This window comes from Trachypithecus francoisi, unplaced genomic scaffold (genome assembly GCF_009764315.1).
Source record: "Trachypithecus francoisi isolate TF-2019V2 unplaced genomic scaffold, Tfra_2.0 Contig00131, whole genome shotgun sequence".
In the NCBI taxonomy this organism is placed as follows: domain Eukaryota; kingdom Metazoa; phylum Chordata; class Mammalia; order Primates; family Cercopithecidae; genus Trachypithecus; species Trachypithecus francoisi.
In genome coordinates, this window is record NW_022680483.1 from 81,170 (window position 1) to 90,206 (window position 9,037).

Sequence of the window (9,037 nt, forward strand, 5' to 3'; positions counted from 1 at the left end):
TGCCCAGTTGGTCTGCACCTTCCCGGGTGTCGGCTGCATTTTCCTGGGCGCGGGAAAAGTTGGGGGGATGAAGAACCCGGAAGTGCGCCATCTTGCCTCCGCTGGTCCAAACAGTCTCCTTTGCCTGTGGGGCTTGTGCCCCAAGGTCGGGGGAGACCCAGTTCTTAGGCGAAGTTTTCCAAACAAGGGCTTGGTTCTCTCACATCCCGAGGCTCTACCCCTGACATCCCAGCAGGAACCTGGAAGGAGAGTGCACGACAACTTTCAGTGCAGTGAAAAGGAATCACGGTAAGAAAAGAGGGCCCTGCAGAGTAAGAAAGGCTGCCTTAGAGGACAGACACAAATCCTGCCCTCCGAGGCAGGTGGGGGACTGATCACCACTCAAGTGTTGTCTATTAGCGTAACCCAGAAGGTGAATGGGAGCAGTGAGGAAAGGACCCCATCAACTCACGTGAGATTCAGCCCTGAAGCCTGCATGGAGCAGCAGGGTGTAGAGGCTGCTGAGCCCAAGCAAAAAGAAAGTGAAACCGTGAAGTCACCAGTGTGAGTGAATTGTCCCAGCTGGGAGTGTTTGGGTGCATGTGAATCCACCCAGGACACAAAAGAGGCTTGTCTTATCTGATGAGGAGTCTTGGGGACAGGGGTGTATGAATGTGTGTGAATGTAGTAGCCTAACTAGGCTCATCAGCTGTGAACTGTGGGGGCCGCAAGTCCCTTAGACTGGACTATACGCTGTGAGTGAAGTGTGGCACCCAGCGGGACTACGGGCGAACGTCCTTCGGGGCTACTGCATATGGCTGAGGGAGGTGACCCCACAGTCTAGCTATTGTGGAGGGAGTAACAAACTCTCCAAAGTCAAGCGGGGTCTCGCATTTGAAACAACTAAGAGGGAGACAGTCTAATCGGTCCGAAGTGAAAGTGAGAGTCACTGCGTCGTGCGGGAAGAAATGGGAGGGAAAGAATCTAATGAATTAACGCCCACCCCTTTGGAGTGCATGCTAAAGAATTTCAACAAAGGATTTTCTGGGGAAAATGGAGTGAAGCTGACTCCCCCCGTCAAAGGTTAAGAACGCTTTGTGTAACAGATAGCCTAGTTGTGGCTATCTAGGTTGGCCACCAGAGGGCACCCTTAATCAGAGACTCACCGGCAGGGTGTTTGAAATAATAACGGGCGGCCGGGCGCGGTGGCTCAAGCCTGTAATTCCAGCACTTTGGGAGGCCGAGACGGGTGGATCACGAGGTCAGGAGATCGAGACCATCCTGGTCTACACGGTGAACCCCGTCTCTACTAAAAAATACAAAAAACTAGCCGGGCGAGGTGGCGGGTGCCTGTAGTCCCAGCTACTCGGGAGGCTGAGGCAGGAGAATGGCGTAAACCCAGGAGGCGGAGCTTGCAGTGAGCCGAGATCGCGCCACTGCACTCCAGCCTGGGCGACAGAGCTAGACTCCGTCTCAAAAAAAAAAGAAAGAAAGAAAAAGAAATAATAACAGGGGCAACACATTAGCATGGACACCCAGATCGATTTCCATATACTGATTCCAGGTTAAATATAACCCAAACTCGCCCTAAGTGGCTAGTAATCTGCATGGCTGAGTATTATAATACCCTGGTCGCCCGAGCTGGCCCAAAAGGGATCAAAAAGACTGTATCATGTAAGCCCTTGGAGGAGACTGGTAAGCAAAAGAGCCAAGAAAAACCGATTTTGCAGGCTCCTTCGGAGGAGCTAGAAAACCCTCCCCCGTATGCCCCTCTATACCCGTCCTTAGCAAGGCTTAGACAAGGGGAAGGGCAGTTGTCTTCCGAAGAAACAGCTCAGAAAGTAGCGGGGCATCTCCACAGCAGGAAGAAGCTGCATCCTTGCCACCTAAGACTAGGAGGGAAAAATAGGATGAGGAGGCAAACGTCTTAGGTCCAGCGGTTACCGAGCTCTGCAAATGTGGCTCAGAGAGATGTGGACACAAGTCTACCTTGATGATCAAGGCCGGTACGAGGTGGAGAACAAACTTACTCTTATCTCCTCTTCTCCACTACTGACCTTTTAAACAGGAAACACCATAACCCATCATACACAGAAAAGCCACAAGCAATAATTGACACAATGAGAACAATCTTTTTGACTCATAGTCCTACCTGGCCAGACTGTCAGCAATTGCTAGTCATTTATTTAGTACAGAAGAAAAGCAAAGAGTGGTGCAAGCAGCCCTCCACTGGCTAGAAAACAACGCACCTGAATGCATAAATGATTCTAGGCAGTATGCGGAAGCCCAGTTCCCTGACACCGACCCAAACTGAGACACAAACAACCCTGATCATTTAGAATGCCTACAGAGATATTATGGAGGCACTCCTAAATGGGCTAAAGTCAGAGGGAATAAAAGCAATGCACACAGGGAAAGTTTCAGAAGTCCTTCAAAGCCCAATGAGAGTCCCAGCCACTTCTGTGAGTGGCTGTGTGAAACCCACTGGCTCTATACTCCACCTGACACGCAGGTAGAAAATGGTAAATACTGCCTTCGTTAGCTAGTCACACAGTGACATCAAAAAAAAGCTCCCCAAATTAGAGGGATTGCCAAAGAGGCATGGAGGAACTCTTCAGTGTCTTATAGAAGGCCGGATACAAAGTTTAAAAAAAAAAAAGGCTTGCATCTGTTGTCCTAAAGTTAAATATTTAGGTTTTACTTAATAAGTCCTAAAGTTAAATATTTAGGTTTATTTAATAAGCAAAGGACAAAGGGAGCTTGGTGAGCAGAAAGAGGCCGTGTGTACACTCCCTACTCACACCACAGGGCGCCAAATCAGGATTCTTAGGTGCAGCGGGGTTCTGCCGCATTTGGATCCCAAATTTCTCACTTTTAGTTAAGCCTCTATATGAAGCTACAAAGTGGGATAAGAAAGAGTCCCTCCTCTGGGAGAGAGAGCAAGCAAAGGAGTTTAAAAAATTCAAAAAAGCCTTAACACAGGTTCCAGCTTTAGGCATCCCAAATCAGACTAAACCTTCCTTCCTGTACGTGGATGAAAAGAAAGAGACAGCAGTAGGAGTTTCAACACAAATGCTAGGATCATGGCATAGACCTGTGGCCTATTTATCTAAACAAGTAGACACAGTGGCATTAGGCTGGCCACACTGCTTTAAAGCAGCCGTGGCAACTCTCTTGCTGGCCCAGGGGACTGGCAAATTAACGCTAGGACAGAAGTTAATTATTCAGGTGTCACACACTGTAATAACCCTGTTAGACCAGAGGGGGCATCACTGGCTGTCTAATCCAAGAATGGCTAACTATCAGACTGTTACATGAAAATCCTAATACAAATGTGGAAACAGTGAATACCCTAAATCCAGCTAGTCTGTTGCCTATAGAAGAATCAAAATAATTCCCATCACATTATTGTAAGGATGTAGTAGATCAAGTGTTTTCAAGCAGGAAAGACTTGAAAGATCATCCTTTTGAAAATTCAGACCTAGACTATTTTACAGATGGTAGCAGCTTCATTTCAGATAGAATTTGCAGAACTGGGAATGTGGTAGTGATAAATGATTTTAAGTCAGGTGAGGGAACAGTGGTAGAAGCACAGCCACTGACAACTGGAACCTCTGCTCCCAAAAGGCTGAGCTTATTGCTTTAACAAGAGCTTTATTACTAGCAAAAGGTAGGATAGTTAATATCTATACTGATTCTGAATATGCTTTTGCCACACAGTGTGCTCATGGAGCCATCTAGAGAGAGGACTTCTAACAGCTGCGGGAAAAGAAATATAAAATAAAAAGGAGATCCTGCAGCTCTTAGATGCTGTTTGGGCACCTAAAAAGGTAGCCATTATACATTGCAAAGATCATCAAACAGATGGGTCCTATAAATCCATAGGAAATAGAAAAGCAGACGGAGAGGTGAGGTGGGTGGCTATGGCAGTCCCACCACTGGCAGAAAAAGCTTTAATGTTACCTCTTTTCCCAAAAGCATTACCTTTGGAAAAACCGTACTAATCCCTGAGTGAAAAGGCCCTACTCCAGAAGATAGAGGTTATATTAGAGGAAGATGGTGGCAGTTCTCTGATGGAAGGTTAGCTATCCCAAATGTTTTGGCCCTTCATTTTGTAAAGCAATTTCATGAGGAAACACATATGGGAAAGTCTGCTTTAGAAGTTCTAATAGTGCAGCATGTTTACGTGTCAGAGCTTGCAGCTGTTGCCCCTGCTGTCTGTGAGAAGTGATTAACTTGTGCATGGAATAACCCCAAACAAGGGCCGGTCCGGCCCCCAGGAGTACAAGAAGTAGGCTCAACCCACTGTGAGAACTTAATGGTAGATTTAACTTAGTTATCCCGGTTAAGAGGACTAAAGTATTTATTGGTCTTTGTATGCACCTATTCTGGGTGAGTAGAAGCTTTCCCCATCCTAACTGAAAAGGCCCAAGAAGTAATGTGGGTGTTACTAACATATATTGTCCCTAGATTTGGGGTGACTTTGACTATCAGGTCAGATACTGGCCCAGCATTTGTAGCTGAAGTCATTCAAAACTTATCCCAGTTATTGAAAACAAGATGGAAGCTTCACACTGCATACTGTCCCCAGAGTTCAGGAAAAGTTGAAAAGATGAACCAGACAATAAAGCAATTGTTTAAAAGTTCTGTCAAGAAACCCACCTAAAGTGGGATCTGGCTCTGTCCATGGTTCTCCCTCGAATCAGATGCATCCCAAAGAAGAAAAGGGGACACTCACCCTATGAAATTCTGTTTTAAAGGTCTCCCCCTCTTATTTTCCAAATTAAAGGAGATCTCAGAGAAGTACAGGAACTAACATTGAGAAGGCAAATGCAAGCTTTAGGTACAACTGTGAGAGAAGTGCAAGGCAGGGTGCAAGAAAGATTGCGAGTAAGCCTAACTAGTCAGTTCGCCTGTACCAAGTCAGGGCATCTGTCTGGGTCAAAAAGTGGAATCCAGCCACAATAGGGCCCATGTGGGACAGACCCTTTGTTATAATATTATCTAGCCCCACTGCTGTTAAGGTTGCTGAAGTTATTCCCTGGATCCATCATAGTGTGTTAAAGCCAGCTGATGCCTAGAATGCTTGGACCAGCCAGCCAGACCCCAATGAACCCACCAAACTAACCCTAAGATGAGTTGCCAACAGAGACCAAACCCAGACCAGCCTGATCTCAGACCCAACTGTTAATGAAAAATCACCAAACCCTGCTGTCCTCACACAACTGGAAGCTGACTACTCTATGCCCAGCCGAAGCATGAGGAGTGTTCAGTAGATGAGTAAAGTAGATATGCACTGATATTTTAATACTTATTCCTATTCTAGTAATGTTTGCTGTTCTATTGCTATACTGCCATTGTTGCCAACCCTTGCTTTTAGAAAGGAACATACTCTGCCTGTGCCTAGTGTGAAGACATTACTCTTTCTTTTGCTTATATTAACTATCATGTCAAACTTACAAAGGGGGGGAAAGCAAATGAGTTTTCTATGTGCACCCATATTCAATCTGTGAGCTTGGTGATAATCAGCCCTGTGTCTGCTGTGACCCCAAACTGTTACCTGGAATATGGTCTAAGATTCGTGAAAGGTCTGAAAAAAGAGCTCTTTACAATTCAACCTGGGTACCCTCCACTAACAGGGGCAGCGTGCACCTGTATTTAGATGCCTGCCAGGTAACAAGAATACTCCTTAAGGCCAAAATAGTAACAGTAGCTCCAATCTGTTATGGAAACCCTCGCCCTAGACTCATGTCAGCATGTGCTTCTTGTAGCTGTTACATTCCTGACTCCAAAAAATGGTTGATTATAAATAGTCATATCCCTTGGTGGATTAGTGATACCCCGTGGCCTCAAGACATACACTTCACTAAAACCCTCTCCAGAGATTGGTATGACTATGATAATTATGTAACAGAAAATGCCTGTGGTCTCATTGAATTTATTATTAATAATCCGGATTCACCTAACTGGGAAATAGGCACTGAAGTCCCAGTTAAATACAACAGTGCAGCTGAAAAAAAGAGGCGAGTCCTGAGCTGAAGAAATTAGGCATTAAATATTCCAGGACACTGGCTATGAATAACACCGTATATTTTTATATAGTCAAAAAGACCCAAGCTTATAAACCCCAGCATTGACTTAAAATTTTCAAGTCATTCAGTGAGATATTAACCAAGTAATTCATGAACAATTTTCTTCCACAAAAAACCTTTGTCCAATTAGCTGAAAATATAGCAGAAAATCTAGGAGTTACCTCATGTTATGTATGTGGAGGTACTGACATGGGAGATATGTGACCCTGTAAGGCAAAAGTATTTCTCCCCTAGGACAACTACACATTAGGTGTCTCTGCTACAGATGCTCCAGGATCAACCCCTATTAGCTCTAATACTTGGCTTTTAAGGACTTGTATTCTAGGAAAAGACTGCATAGCTCATTGGGGGACTGCCTATACAAACTCTATAGGTGAATTGACTTGCTTAGGGTAACAGTGCTACAAATTTCCTAAACTATTGAAAAACTTTATGGCAGGGAGAAGACAAAAGGGGTGAAAATAGCTCAAATCCATTTCATTTTAACCCATTTTCTAGGTTCCCTTCTTTAAATCATTCTGCAGGCCTCTCTTGGATCTATGGTCAGCAAGCCTACAGATAGCTGCCAGAAAAATTGACAGGAGCTTATGTATTAGGTATTATTAAACCACCCTTCTTCCTGTTACCCTTAAACCAAGGAGAAACTTTAGGGTATCCTGTTTATGATGAACCTAGAAGTAGGAGCAAACAAACAATATACTTTTAAAAAAAGACATAAAAATAGGAGATTGGAAAGATGCAGATTGGCCTCCAGAAAGAATAATAAATTATTATGGTGTTGCAGGAAGTCAGGGACCCTAAACACAGGAACTGGCAGCAACTGAGGCAGAACATAAATTGTGAAGATTTCATGAACATTTATCAGTTCCCAAATTAATACTTTTACAATTTCTTTTTTTTTTTTTTTTTTTTTTTGAGACGGAGTCTTGCTCTGTCGCCCAGGCTGGAGTGCAATGGCCCGATCTCAGCTCACTGCAAGCTCCGCCTCCTGGGTTTACGCCATTCTCCTGCCTCAGCCTCCCGAGTAGCTGGGACTACAGGTGCCCGCCACCTCGCCAGGCTAGTTTTCTGTATTTTTTAGTACAGACGGGGTTTCACCGTGTTAGCCAGGATGGTCTCAATCTCCTGACCTTGTGATTCGCCCATCTCGGCCTCCCAAAGTGCTGGGATTACAGGCTTGAGCCACCGCACCGGGCTTTATAATTTCTTATGCCTGTCTTTACGCAATCTCTGCACATAAATGTGAAGATTTCATGGACATTTATCACTTGCCTAACACTACTCTTAAAATTCTTTTTTTTTTTTTTTTGAGACGGAGTCTTGCTCTGTCACCCAGGCTGGAGTGCGGTGGCCGGATCTCAGCTCACTGCATGCTCCGCCTCCCAGGTTCAGGCCATTCTCCTGCCTCAGCCTCCGAAGTAGCTGGGACTACAGGCGCCCGCCACCTCGCCCGGCTAGTTTTTTGTATTTTTTAGTAGAGACGGGGTTTCACCATGTTAGCCAGAATGGTCTCCATCTCCTGACCTCGTGATCTGCCCGTCTCGGCCTCCCAAAGTGCTGGGATTACAGGCTTGAGCCACCGCCAGCCTACTCTTATAATTTCTTATGCCTGTCTTTGCTTTAATCTCTTAATCACATTATCTTTGTAAGCTGAGAATGTATGTCACCTCAGGACCACTATTGCACAAATTGATTGTAAAACGTGTGTTTGAACAATATGAAATCATTGCACCCTGAAAAACAACAGAATTACAGCGATTTTCAGGGAACAAGGGAAGATAACTGTAAAGCCTGACTGCCTGCTGGGTCAGGCAGAATAGAGTCATGTTTTTTTTTTTTTTCTTGCAAAAAGCCTATAAATGAATGTGCAAGTAGGAGAAATATTGCTGAATTCTTTTCCCAGCAAGGAATAACCCTGGGAAGGAATGCATTCCTGGGGGTAGGTGTATAGATGGCCGCTCAGGGAGTGTCTGTCTTATGTGGTTGAGATAAGGACTGAAATACACCCTGGTTTCATGCGGTACCCTCAGGCTTACTAGGATTAGGAAATTCCAGCCTGGTAAATTCTAGTCAGACCAGTTCTCTGCTATCGAACCCTGTTTCCTGTTAAGATATTTATCAAAACAATATGTGCGCAGTGAGACATAGACCCTCATCAGTAATTCTAATTTTGCCTTCACCTTATGATCTTTATGGACCTTTGAAGCATGTGATCCTTGTGACCTAATCCCTGTTCGTACCCCCCCTCCCCTTTTAAAATCCCTAATAAAATCTTGCTGGTTTTGCAGCTTGGGGTTGTCATCACAGTCTTACCAATATGTGATGATGTGATGTCACCCCTGGAGACCCAGCTGTAAAATTTCTCTCTTTGCACTCTTTCTCTTTATTACTCAGACCAGCCAACACAGAAAAAATAGAAAACACCTACATTGAAATATTGGGGGCTGGTTCCTTGACCTTGAAGATAGAGGAAGGTGGCTGCAAGGCAAGGAAGGTGATTGGCCTCTAAAACTGAGAAAGGCAAAAACTTTACCTTAAAAAGAAATATAGCCTTTAATTTAGCCCATTAAAAACTGTGTCATTGGGCTAGGCAAGGTATCTCCCACCTATAATCCCAGCACTTTGGGATGCCAAGGCAGGCAGATCACTTTAGGTCAGCAGTTCGAGAGCAGCCTGCCTAACATGGTGAAGCCCTATCTACTAACAAAAATTAGCCAGGCATGGAGGTATGCACCTGTAATCCCAGAAATTCACGATGCTGAGGCGGGAGAATCCTTTGAACCTAGGAGGAGATTGTAGTGAGCTGAGATTGCACCACTGTACTCCAGCCTGGGTGATAGAGCAAGACCCTGTATCAAAAAAAGAAAAGAAAAGAAAAAATGGTGTCACATTTCTGACCTAAGAAATGTAACATAGTAAATTTATACTACTGTGAGCCATGATGTATAAGATAATTTGTTAAAAAG